The 14314-nt window shown below is 43.6% G+C and overlaps 1 long non-coding RNA gene across 1 annotated transcript; it reads right to left on the bottom strand.

The window, feature by feature from the left end:
* Positions 1-8448: 8448 nt before the first annotated feature.
* Positions 8449-10426, bottom strand: LOC146753593 (uncharacterized). Its single transcript, XR_014940066.1, has 3 exons — positions 10153-10426; positions 9030-9156; positions 8449-8834 (listed from the first exon to the last, which is right to left on the bottom strand). It is a non-coding gene; the product is annotated as an uncharacterized LOC146753593 (long non-coding RNA).
* Between the last annotated feature and the right edge of the window lie 3888 nt (positions 10427-14314).

Raw genomic sequence — 14314 nt, 5'->3', positions numbered from 1 at the left:
TGCATGCTCATCACTAGTCTCTCCTTAGCTTGTGTGCCCACAATGTATGGGGAATGTCAGCCACAAATCTTACCTAGGGGACATCTGTACTTCAAAATCCCTTGAACATCACACAATCCCTTTTAACTCTCCAGGTCTGCACTTACTTATGTCAGAATCAGCTCATATTTCTGTGCTACTGTTTCCCTTTCCTTCTGAAGGGCTTGGATACAACTTGGATTAACCTCAGGAGCAGAGTTCCTGCATAAAACAGCCAGTACTGAAACAGCAACCCAACCTGGCTGCAGACTGAGAGAGAAAATGAGAGTTCACCAAAGTCATGGGACAGGACAGATGTTCATGTTCATGCTAACACTGAACCCAAGTGGCCACATGAGGACAGCATCTAGTAGGAAATCAGATAAAAGCATCCTTTCAGACGTCCCTTTGGAAGGTGGCATCTACCAGGGCACAGCAGACCCGTGTGTTCAGTAACCAGTCTGATGCTTCAGAGCCAGCTGATGAGCTACAGACTGGGGTTTAACCAGTGCAACACACGGAGGGAAAATCTGTCATAAGCATAAAGAAAAAAGAGAAAGGTATCCAAAATGACTAACCAAGAAATGCCCAAACTGCCCATGAAGCATTTCTTCCTGTGGTACAAAACACCACAAGAGGATTTATTTGCTCTTTCAGTTAAATATACCATGAACCTTTAGGGTAACTGACGTCTTGTCTTCGGCTGCTTTGCACGAGTATGTTCCCTGATCTTCATATTCACACTTGTGAAAAATGAGGCTTCTCTTATTTCCCTGGGAAGAAATGCCCACTTTTTTACTTTGACGCAGCTCCTTCCATTCCTAGAAGGGAAAATACCAAGTCAGATCTACACGAGTCCTTCCATCTCTGCACTGAGCATAGGCAGCCTTCAGATCTATGCTTAATTCACCCACTCCCCTAGAATTAATGGAATTGTGCTTACTGGAACATATGCTGAAGCTTAAGCACAGTGCAGTGTTTTCAACATGTAGGAATGGCTATAGAACATGCATAAATTCTGGCTGACCTATGACAGCTTAAAGCACTGTGGAAAACTGTTAACAAGCCCGTTTGGACATCACCTTGAATAAATGACGTTATCCCCAAGTAAGGGAAGGAACAGCTGAGCACCGGGGAGGTACACAAAGTGCCAGAGCAAATTCTCACACTGTCAGGTGCAAAGAAAACTCAGATTTCACCCTAAAAGCCAGATCACAACAAGGCTACAAAATCCTGGCTGAGAATTTCTGTGTTAGAGTTGAAGCTCAAGACTCTACACCAACCAACAATATTTTGTGCAGCAAGACCTCAGGAGTTCACAAGAAACACAAAACAAACTTTCATTTCAACTTGATAAATGAACTCAGGACATAATAACAAAGAGTGCTGAACTGGGCAAGTAAAAGAGCATAAAGAAAAGAGAGCAGTGCAAAAGCTATCAGGCAAAAGCTTAAACTCTCATCCCTTGGAAGTGAAATTAAAGGCTCTCATTCATTTCCAGACAAGTCAGAAAGGAAAACACCATTACATGCCATACCTTGAACCACTTGATGTCCACGTTGGGCCTGGACAGCTCACACTCAAATGTGACCTTGTCCTTTTGTATGATGCTAATGTCTGCCAATGGTTTGCTGATTTACAAATGCAGTTCTGAGAAGGAGAAAGAAGGATGTGGATTTAGTTGGGAATGAGGTCTCTAGGAGCATCTGGCATAAGGAATAATGAAAGGCAGTGCCTACTCTCTATGCTTACTAGAACTTGTCATTAACAACAAAAAAACCTATTGTTTTGAGCACATTATCATTACTTGTGCTAGGGACAATAATGTTACAACAATCCTCTTGATATATCAGGGATACTCTGGTGGCAATGGCCCAGTGCAAAACATTCTTATATGCATTATTGACATAATTGCCAATAGAATATTGGCATAACTGCCAATAGAAGTGATAAGTGCACATTTTGGGACACAGAGCAGAATTTTGTGACAACTCTCAGTCCGGAATATGTTGATGAAGAAGATGTCCTAACAGTGCATGCCAGTGATTTGACAAACCCTGCTCTATATGACACAGTTCGTCTTCAATTTTTGGGAACTTTGATTCCCAGTTGGCTCTTAGGAAAAAAAAAAAAAAAAAAAAAAGCCACCCAAACAACCTAGTCCTCCCTCATCTCACCCTTCTCATCCAGCTGCTGCCTCACAGAAGGGGTAAAATAAAAACTCTCCTGTACTAGCAGAGAGATTTGCAACGGAGTAACTCAAATAAGGATGGGAGACTGAAGGTGCTGGGGAAGACATCCAGGCTTTAGCTACAGGGCATGCATGCAGAATCACAATACAAAGGCCAGTCAGAGAAATCTGAACTTCATGAGAATTAATGGGGTTGTTTCTACATGCCCACCATATCTGCCAGTGTAAAACCTTCCAGTGAAAAAAAGGAAAGCTACATATAGGTGGGGAGAATTGTTGGTGAAATTATTTGTGATATTTCTGCTAAGAATATGCCCAAAATCCTGGAGCAAGACTTCAAGTTAAGCAACTCAGTCTGTGTAAGTAGACTTACAGAAAGGAACCATAAAGCATGTGGAAGGAACTGTAAAGTTAATCCACAGCTAAAACAGAGTAGAGACGAATTGCAGGAGCTTGTTTACTTTGCACAAGTGTGAGCTTTAACCACTGCTGAGCTCCTAGTACAAAAGTCTGAACCAATGCAACAAACCAACCCGTCCATGCTGTACGAAAGAATGTACTGACACCACCAGAACACAAAATTCTATGGCTGAAAATACGCGCAAAAATCATCCAGCCCTTCTCCATTGCTCCAGGACATGCTCAGCTCTTTGTGCCCCAGATATTTCACTAACCTTTTCTGAAACCCACAGTGAAGGCTTCAAAGCCCCTCCAAATAACTAATCCAGTCATCCAACCATTAAAGGCTTTTTTGTTGTATAACTCAAAACCAGCTATCATGTTATGTATGAGCACCTTCAAAGAGCCAACAGAGTCAATGATTTTATTGGAAGCTTCAGATTTTATGACTTGCAGTAAGTGATCACCATAACTCACACTCACATCCCCTGCCTGTAGAGGAGATCCTCCTTGCATCTACAAAGATGCAAGAAGAAAAGAGGCAAAGAAGGGGTAAAAAAAAATCCCATCTCACATTTGGGATTTTTAATTCCAGCCTTGAAGGCTGATTTGCCCACTTAACAGCTGTGCTCTTCAGAAGCAGTTGTTCCACAGTTATTTAGAGAGAAAGACAAGTTTTGTACTTGGTTGTTAACACAGAGAACAGCATAAACACACAAATGAACTCAACTTTGCAGTGTTGTAATGGCTGATGAGGGAAGCCAAGGATCCTTCCACACTGTCAGCCTTCATTTCCAGAGACATACCTTTGGGGGTGATGGTAATGCTGCTCTTGTCATCTCTGGACTCACAGAAGTACTCTCCCTCATCCTCAGCCCGGATCCCTGTTATTGTCAGGGTTCTTCTGACCCCTTCCTCATCAATCTGGAAACGTTTGCTGGGTTTGATCTCAACTGCATTCCTGCACTACACCACCTTCCCTTTGACATGGCTCACTTCCTCTTCCTCTAAGCCACATAAACAGCTGCTTAGTGCTCCCAAAGCGAATGCTCACCAGTTGTTTCCAACTTGAAGGTCATCTTCTGGCCAGCAGCCTCGCAGATGTATTCTCCAGCACCTTTCTTCTCCAGCTGCTCCACAACCAGACGCCGTGTTTTGCCCACAGATTCCATTCTGAACTTTCTGGAGGAGGCAAGCAGTCTTCCATCCTTGTACCATTTTACTCCAGTTGGATCCTGTGCTACTTCACAGCTGAGGGAGGCACTTGCTGCCTGGGCAGCACTCACCTCTTTCTGCACCTTCTCCTGGTTTATAAACACAGGTTTTGGCTCTGAGGGAAGAAAAGAGAAAGTATTGACTGAGGGACTGAAATGAGACCATCTTGCAGGTCTGTATGTACAGCTTGGAACAGGTTTAGGTTACCACTTGTGCCCAAACTAATAGCCTTCACTAGAGAATATCAGCTCTTCTGTTGAAACTAAGTGTCAAATCTAGGCAAGAAAGAACCTAGGAACTGAAGGAACCAAGAGGGTCCTTGAACACCAGTCCCATGGTTGCAAGTCACTATGCAAACATATTGAACCCAAAAGAACATCTGTCCTGCAGGAAGCCAAAACCTGAGTTCCTTTTACTTAAGACCCACTGTGAAACATCAAAACACATAAACATGTGATAGTCAAACCACTGGCTGCCTTTTCATGACCCAGAACAGTACTCCTGGCTTCCTGAACAGACTCCTCATGGCCTCTACCATTGCCACAACTGTGACTGTCAAAGGCACAAAGGAAATATGCTCACCAACGCAGTCCTTAGTTCTTTGTGTGTGATTTGCAGATATCTATTTTACTTTGAGCTCTGGGAATAGTCAGCTCTACCAGGTCTCTTACTGGGAGTAGCAGACTCACCTATCCAGATGCAGCCTCCAACATAAAGGCATAGTAAAAAGGCAGTGTACTACTAGGAGAAGTTCCTGCTTCTCCTGCCATGAAAGGCTGCACGTACAACATGCACTCCAGCCTCACTGCACATACTTATCTTAGTCAAATGTTTCGGTGAACAAGAATTACAGTTTGGGATCTCAGGCACAGGAGAGATTTGAATAATATCTTGAATATTGCTTCCATTGTACATAAATCAGTAATTATTATTCTACAGACAGACTGAAACAGGTCTTTGTGCCATACTAAAACCAAATACTTTCTACAAACCCAGGCAATCAAGTCTAGGGAAAAAACCTCAGAACAGACTACTGCAACTGGATCACTGTATAATAGAAACTAGATTTTACTTTACTGTTCTCTGCTGTATTTCAGACAACACCTGTCTCACCTGTGACATGAATCTTGAAGGTGAGTTTCTGGCCAGCAGCCTCGCAGCTGTACTCCCCTGCATCTTTCTTCTCCACCTGGCTCACCACCAGCCGATGCTGTTTGCCCTCTGACTCCACCCTGAACTTCTTGTTCCAGGTGATCAGTTTCCCCTCCTTGTACCAGTTCACCTCCGTCTTCTCCTGGGCCACCTCACAGCTCAGCGTGGCATTTCCTGTTGGTGCAGCCTTCACCTCGTTTTGTACCTTCTGCTTGTTGATAAAGGCATCCTCTGCTTCTGGAACTGGAAAAACATTGGGTAAAACAGACATTAGATATGAACAGCTTGTGACTGGAAGACATTAAAATTTGCTTCTATGTTGTACTGTGCAATTTCCTGCAGCAACACTGCTTCACAGTGTTTATCACACATTATAATGCATCCTCAGCACAGTCCTTATGGTCATCCCATCCCTCTCGGTAGTCTTTACTATCAGCTGGGACTCCTAATTTTCAGATTTCTTCTAATGAAGACAATGACAGATCTTCATCTGTGTGTCTTTTTGATATTGCTCCACTCTATGCTGGAGATCAGCCAAATACAGCTCAATTAGGAAGACCTCAAAATCAGGAAACCATAGAAAATTAAGAGCAGAAAACCATCTTTTGACTCTACCCTATGGCAATGATATAGCCCTTAATATGGTGAATACTTGGCCTACATTAGATTTTGTAGCTCCGTTTTATGCATAAAGCATGGTTTTCCACTCTCAGCAACCTCTGATTCTTCAGAGAACTGGCTGAGGTCATCTCCTCTTAATACCTAACACATATAGAAGAAAGTGTTTAAAGCCCACCTTACCCTTTGTGACAACAAATGGAGTTAGCATCAGAAAGACATCAAGTGTAATTGGTTAGGCATACACACTTCAGTTAAGGTGGTTCAGTTAATCACCTTGCTAAGTGGTGTCGATTGATACATCGAATCTTTAATTGATTACTTTAATGACTGTTTTATCTGATTCTTTTTTTACCAACAACTGGTTGCTGAGAGCTTTCATGCTAGTTCCTATTTGAGGCGTGGGAGAACAGATAAACCCTAAATAAATGGGCTTCCACTTCTATTAAATGGTTTGCCCTACAAAAGGCTGTAGAAGTGCAGAATATTTCTGACGCACTTACATCATGGATTTCTCTAGTGCTAGCCAGCTTCTAACAGCAGCCCAATTTTGAAGAAGCTTCCTATGCTTGTTTGGGTCCCAGGAAAGATCCCAGGGTCCTGATGTTGATACCAAGACAGAGGCTCCAAGGATGAATGCAGGACTAGCAGGTGTGAGGGGGACTGACATTGTCTTTTATTTGCAGTGGAGACATGGAAGACCACTCATTCAGATCATTCGTGCAAGCATATTCAGGCATACCCAGCTCAGGTGACCGGGAAGGCTCCTGCTCCCCAGCAGTCATGGCAAACCCTTCCAGGACCTGTCCCCTATCTCCTTCCTCCCCGCTGTCACTCTGTGAAGCCTTCTGCTGCCATCCCTTTCCCTTCCTTCATGACTTTCTCCTCTGCATGCTGTCTGAATTCTGAGTGGCAGCAGCTGCCCAGGAGGGTAAGTTCAGCTCAAGTTGCTGTGCTGCTGACCGTTGCAGTACGTGCAATCCCAGGATTCACACCACAGCTCTACCACCAGCACTGCAGTCCACTGAAGGCCAGGGAGCAGGGCAGCAAGCCAATGCAAGAATGCAGTTGATACACTCTACATTTGATCTCCCTGCTTGTATTGACTGTAGAAGCATCATTCTCTCCGCCCATCTCCAACAGCCCCTGTTTTGACTGATGGTTTTCAGGGGAGCTTCAAGTTGGATGTTAAGAAAAACTTCTTCTGAAGAGGAATGGTGATGTGGTGGCACAGCTTTGCAGGGAGCTGGTGGGGTCACCATCCCTGGAAGTGTTCAATAACCATGGAGATGTGGCACTGAGGGACGTGGGCAGTGTGCATGGTGGGATGGGTTGAGGCTGGATGTGGGGATCTTTGTGGTCTTTTCCAACTACAATGATTTGATGAAGATCAGAAGGCTTGCTTATTAGCAAGACAACAAACATGGCCTAGACCAACCAGGTGATGCAAAACTTCTCACAAATGCAATGGAGCTTTGGCCCACTTCAAGTAAGGATTTCAGCGTGCACCACAAATACTGAGAGAATGAGATGGCAGAATCAGCCCTTTTTACTCTAGTTTTCTATAGGTTTCCAAGGTGTGCAGCACTTGTTTCTTTTAAGCAAGAAGGTCTAATCTGCATCCCATAATGCTCAACACTGAGCACCTAACATTCACGATGTCCTTAAAATGGGATTGTTCTGTGCTACCAGTGGAACCCTGGGGTAGAGGAACCCTGAAAATCTTTCTGAGTGCAATGGGAAGAGGATTAATTAAGACTCAGAAAGCCATTGCACTTTGGGAGAAGCTAGTAAGATGAGGATTTCTGTAGTGAAAGAGCCAGCCACTCCAAGAGTACTCATAATCCCTCCTGACTTTCACACCACATCATTTTGCAGTGAGGGCTGGACTGGCACGTCATGTTACAGTGGTACACATGAGAAATACAGCAACGGTAGCTAGGCAAGCACTCTCCACGTATGGCAGAGGAGGAGGTATTACATTACCCTGTGCAGCCATGAGGTCATCCGGTCTGAAAGAGAACAGAAAACCTTTGGTTTCTGAGGCAAACAGCTAATAATAGCCCTCAGCTAGTAAAATTCAAGTGTAAAAGCACTACATTTCTGGGTTTTCCCCCTACACCTCTGCAATAAGACGTGGGCTGGCTTTGGCTGCTGAGGATTAACTTGGTTGATTCCAGTTGTTGCCATAATCTTTCTGTCATCATTTATATTTCATTTTCTCTGACAGATACCTCCCAAATCTATCCTTTCTGTAATCCACTCTTTGCTGAAACTGCCAATTTCCTGAGCCAAAAGCATGAGCTACACAACTCACGGAACAGATCCAAAGGCCACAGAATCACATCCACGTGGTGTGGGAACAGTGAGAGCTGATAGTTTAGAGTCTACACCACAGGCAGCAGCAAAACTGTCTACTACAGGAGCAGAGATATATTGCACACCAGGGACTGAAGGAGCAGAATGCCCCAAGACGGAGAGAGCAAAGACTGCAACCTTTACAAGGGAACAGAACGCAAGCTATGCCCTGCAAGGACACCAGATCTGTGTGAGCAGAAAGGCAGTAGACTCCCAGTACAGTTGCTCCTCCACAGAGCTGATCAAATGCCAAACCTTGACCAGGATTAAGCTCCAATGTGTTCACTGCCATAAGAAAGAAGAGGAGAAAACAGATTCCCTGTCCTGATCAGCTCAGAATACAAGACGAGAACTGTAAAGTTAACAGAGAACAAGTTGACTTATGAGCAAAAACCAGTAGAGTGCAGCTACAAATAAAACAGAAGACAAACCCTCGTCATCAGCCAGCTCACTAATGGTCACTCAGAATGCAGCTGATGTGCCCATGGCTATCTGGAGTCTAAGTTAAAATTTACCGGATCTTGTGCAAAATATACTGACACCAGAGCAATCTCTACTGCAGCTGGAGTGAAAGATCTACCTCCGTGCTAAACTCTCAGACTAATGAGAAACGTACAATTAGAAAGGTATCAATGGATTCACGACTGATCATTACATTTACAGAACATGAAACGAATGGTCGTCAACGTGGGATTCAACAAGCCAAAGGCAAGTGCAATGCCTCTGACTAAAGGTTCTTAGGACACTGACAACCAAACCTTCTCAGTGCAGCCACAGTAGAGATCTGTAAATAGTACTGTTGAAATATCAAGTGCCAGAGCAGTGTTGCACATTGTACAAATCACAGTTGGACATCCATGGACAGCTGATGATAAAAGTAGTCCTAGGGGAAGAGATAGATAAAACATTGTTAAAAACAAATAATCATTTTAGCTGCACGTTTGTAAGCATTTCTTGTCTTCCTCGCCAAAACAATTTCATGGCAGAATCAAGAGGACACGTTCACACAGACATTTCCACAGCCAGACTATGGAAATATGGAATAATCAAAGAATATCAACCAAAATGTGTTTCCTACCAGTTACATCAATATTGAAGGTGAGTCTTCTCCTGGGCCACCTCGCAGCTCAGCATGGCATTTTGAGTCAGTACAGCCTTCACCTCCTTTTGTACCTTGTCCTTGTTTGTAAACACGTCTTCTTTCTCTGCAGGGACATCACAACAGTCACACCGTTTTGCTGTAGTCTGTGGCAGAGCTTACTCCAGTTCCCTGTTTTCACTATACTTGCCCTTGACAGGGAGCATCATGATGCCTCATTAAGACAGGTAAATGCTTTCCCCTCTATTTTGCCTTGGGAAATGATAGGCATATCATATCATATCATATCATATCATATCATATCATATCATATCATATCATATCATATCATATCATATCATATCATATCATATCATATCATACCATATCATACCATATCATACCATATCATATCATACCATATCATATCATATCATATTACATCATATCGCAAAGCTAAACATTTTGCAGTCTGATAGCAGATTTGGACATGAGATTTAGAACACCTGCATGCACTGCTGAACCTCCTCCCTTCTCTTTTTTCCTTCTGATGTCTTTCTACATTTCCAGTAAATCAGAAGGGAACAGCCCTCTAGAACAGGTTGCCCAAGGAGACTGTGGATGCTCCATCCCTGCAGGCATTCAAGGCCAGGCTGGATGTGGTTCTGGGCAGCCTGGGCTGCTGCTTGGCAACCCTGCACATAGGAAGGAGAGGGTTGGAACTGGATGAGCACTGTGGGCCTTTGCAACCCAGGCCATTTATCAGTCTGATTATTGGCATTTTCCACCTCATTGTGTCATTCAAATTTTGTAACCAGATCTCTTCAAACACCTCCCCTTTTCTCACTCCTTGCATGCCCGGTGTGCTCTTGCACTGTAACCCTGCAGACACCAGCTGACTACAAGAGCTGCACAAGTTACCCTCCTTGCCTATGGTTTGTTGCAGTAGTTCATTCCTGGATGGAAAAGCACATGTAGAAAAGTGTTGCTATGACACTAGATGACAAAGAAAGTCCTATAGCCAAAATGTTTTGCACCAGAGAGGCTGTCAGTTGATCCTCCAAACGCAAGACACACCAAATGAAGCGTTCCTTTATCTCTGGGATTCCAAGCATTTTCTCACCTCTGACTTTCACTTGGAATGTTGCTTTGTCATCTTTTGTTTCACAGCTGTAGCTCCCATGGTCTTTCAGGGTCACATTTTTGACCATGAGCTTGCGGTGCGTCCCCTGGGAGATGATGGTTGTCCTCTGGTCCTGCTTCACCTCTGTTTGATCTTTCTTCCATACAACAGCTCCGCTTGCAGCTGACACCTCACACACCAGCTCCAGGTCTTCAGAAGGACTGACTGATATTTCTGGAGTCGTTTTGGGCTTGTTGACAACATTAATGGCTTCATCTGAAGAAAAAAAGAGAAAGTGGTTTACATCCTGACTCAGGCTTATTCAGCACAGCATGAAGATACAGTTAGAACTGATTGTAATGTCTCTGCTCATTACATTTGGGTGATTGAGTTTCACCTCTGGAGGTACTCACATACAAACGTGTGCTTGATTCTCCTGTGTAAGGAAAGAGTAAGTTCTATGCAGACAGTTCTTATTTCTTCTAATCAATTCTGTATTCTGCACATGTTCTTCTGAAGCTAAAATGAAGGCAGCTAAGTAATGTGTTTTCAATACATGAACAAACCTATTCAACACCTTGTGTCTAAGCTAACAAGCAGCGTTTGAGGAGCACATCAGTATTTCATGCCCTTCATTCCATCCAGACACAACCTGCCTGAGGAGCAAGCTGATGGCTGTCAGCTACAGGCAGACCTAGCTTAGTATTGCATTTCTTAGAGCAACAACTGTTGCTTTCAGTCACTGAATATACCAAGGCCAATTGCTATGCCAGGCACATTTATGGCATCAGTGAACAAATAATGAGTTAAAAATTGTAATAGACAGGAGTCATCTATTCTTTTAAAACTAGGTGACCTAAGAAGAACAGTCCCACTAGAGTCAAGCTGTTAAGAACTAATAGCATCAATCAATATCACATAGAAAGATTACAGCGAAAGGTTTTCAGTAGAGCTTCAGTTCATAAATGAAAACTGGGTTATGGAAAAGAGGCTCAAGATAGAAAACAGAAAACAGATCTTAACGCCAGGTTCTGTGAATGCAGCCAGCTGAATTTCACAGATATTGAATTTCAATGACAATTTCTTGTGTTATTTAACCCACCAGCTCCACCCTGAACAGGAACATGTCAGTGACAAGCATTACTCCTCCAGGCTTGACCTGACAGTGCTTTACTTGCACTATGAGCTAATGGCTGTGCTTACAGCACCTCAGGGAGACACCTCAGAGATCACAACGTCCTTCGGGTACAGCAGGAGACACTCAACTCTCCAAATGTGGAGTTTAATTTGTCAAAAGAGGAGACTGGATTCCCATGCTAAGAACTTAGGACCATTTCAGTCATAGGTTTAAAGATGATGTAAGTGCTGAGGCAATTCATGAACTAGAAGAATGAAGCCCAGATGTCAGGGCTCAAGTCGTGACTCCAGCCCCAGCTGCAGCTAAGGCTGTCTTGAATTCATCACAACACAGTTACATTATTTGCTCATACTGTGGATTTGCATAGGGACAACAGGAAGGTCAGAACTGCTTCAACAGAGCTATGCAATCTTTGTGCTAAATACTGTAAACCCACAGGGTTGGACAAATTAAATGAATTAAGTCTGAAGTGCTTTACATGGATTGTGATCCCATGTTTGCCTCACAAACTTACCTGAGACTTTCCAATCAAAAATCAGAGTGTCATCTCCAATTCTGCAGATGTATGTTCCCTCGTCTTCTTTCGTTACACCTGAAGCCACAAGCTTATGCAGTTTCCCTTTATCTTCCGTTGTGAATTTCTTACTGGTCGTGATTTCTTTGCCATTTTTGTACAACTTCACCATGACACTGGCTTCAGAGGTCTCAGAAACAAATTCAGCTTGTTTTCCAGCAACGGCCCTGATAACTCCTCCAGTTGTCTCTTTGTTTATGAAGTCTGCCAGTGCTGAAACAAAATATGGACACACAAAATATGTATGATGGTAAAGAACTGCAGGGACATTGCTGACCATGAGGCATTCATTTATCATAAAACCAAACGTACACGTTTAATCCCAGTTCTAATTGCTGGATTCTAATTCAGAAGCTGGCAAATTGGCAGCTTTTATAAACCACGTACCAGATTACCTTATATCCACAAGTTTAAGGACATACACTGTACAGGGGACGGAGGCAAAAGAAGAAGCCGAAGGCTTCAAGAAAATGTTTAAAATAGGAAAACTGAGGAAAGAATTGGAACAAGCAAACTAGAAGGAAATCAATGGAGGGGGTATCTATTACTGCATTGTAACCCCCTGGCAAACAAAATGAGCCTAAAAGATGGAGATATCACTTAGGACTGAAAAGAAAATCACAATTCCTTTATGGAAATTAATTGGAGCGCAAAAGTTAGATGAGGAAACTGGCCCCTATTAACACACAGTGGAATAATTGACTTCAAAGATTCAAAATCTCACCACTTTCTTAGCCAAAAGTTTAAGCCTATGGGCACGGTCCTATTTTACTCTGGGCAATGGAGTTTGTTTTCCAACTTCTTGTTAACATATCATTTCAAAACAGCGCACACAACTGAGTTGGGTCTGTTGAGACAGCGCAGTCAGAGCTGCTAAAATCAAAGTCTGGATTATGCATGCATTTGTTCTGCAGTTCCAAGAACACGCATGTATAATACAAATTCAACAACATTCTACAGCACGCCTGTCTTTTAGGAGCTCGAGAGCCAGCTGATGGACACTGGGATGCCTGAGATCCTGTCAATACATTTAACTCCATCCTATCATACAGTCAAATTTCATTCATTTTTTCAGCAACTGTCTCTTATCATTGTAGTTCCCTCACCACTGCTGGATGTGAGCCCAGCCACACAAAAGCAGCTGCTGGTTTTCATTGCAGATACTGCAGGAAGGAGGAACAGCCTCCGGACTGGACCAGCTGAGCGTGGCCCTACCAGGATTTGCTCCAAAGGTCTTATTACCAGTAGTGCTTCCTGCTGAAATACATGGGGGTCCTCCTTTGATTCCAACCCCAACCCACCTCACCATGCCCCCTGATAACATCCATCAGGGCCACATCTCCACAGTTCCTGAACACCTCCAGGGATCCCACCACCTCCCTGGGCAGCCTGTGCCAGTTAATTCTGTGGGCAGACCTGCCAGTATGAAATATTATGCTAACGTGACAAAGAGGGAGAAGAAAAGCAAAATTAAGACTAGCTGACAAGCCTTGGCAGGAAGTTCTGCTCTCCATCAATTTAGTCCTGTTATTCAATTCTGTTTGGAGCTGTCTCCATGCCTCTCTGGAGTTTGTTCATTGAGAAGAAGCAATTAAGTAAGCTCTCCAATGCCAAAGTGCATACACTACTCTAGAGCTTTGTTGTTTCTCCATGGATCAACAAGGGTGACAAGCCAGCAGAATATGATGAAGAGCCTCATTCATATTCAGTGTAAAAAAAAAAAAAAAAAAGGCAATTGTTGCTGGGAAGAAGGTGCATTTGCATTTGTGTCATCTGCAGAGGGTACTGCAGAAATGGAAAGTCTTCCACTGGAGCAAACAAAGGGCTCTCATTTATTGCAATCAAGGCCCAGCGTGTGGATCTCAGAGATCAGACCTACACCCTGCAGCAAAACAGAGACCTGCGTGGGAAAGTTCAGTTTCTCTCTACATCTGTGTCAGAAAAAGCCCACCATGGAATGACAGCTAAGGAAACATCCCTGTGACTCTTCACAGGTCTCTTCTACATTTGGGATCACTGCTACAAAAGAGCTGTTGACATCATCTCTCGTGGCCACCCAGAGAGAAGAGCAGGAAGGCTGGGATGCTCTTTTTCCTATCTTTCCCTTCATTTCCTCTATATCTTAGGGACGAATCACAGGACAGAACACAGAAATCAAATGGCTCTACAAAGCAGATTGGCCAGTTCAAGTCAAAACAGCCACTGAAAACACCCCAGATGCTGTCTGACAACAGCTGGACTGTCCGGGAGTCAGGTGAATGCAGTCTGCTGGCCCTGGGCAGGAAGAGGACAGCCCAGACTGTCACATACCTTTCACTGAAAGCTGATAGAGCATTTTATCCCCCTCACAGATGCACTGACAACTTCCAGCATCATCCATTGAGACGCTGTGAATTTTCAGGGTGTGCTTCTTCCCCACAATGTGCAGTTCATATTTTTCACTGGCCTTG

Source organism: Coturnix japonica, chromosome Z (assembly GCF_054131305.1).
Source record: "Coturnix japonica strain WE chromosome Z, WE-NBRP24, whole genome shotgun sequence".
Taxonomy (NCBI): Eukaryota; Metazoa; Chordata; class Aves; order Galliformes; family Phasianidae; genus Coturnix; species Coturnix japonica.
This window is presented reverse-complemented; position numbering and strand designations above follow the sequence as displayed.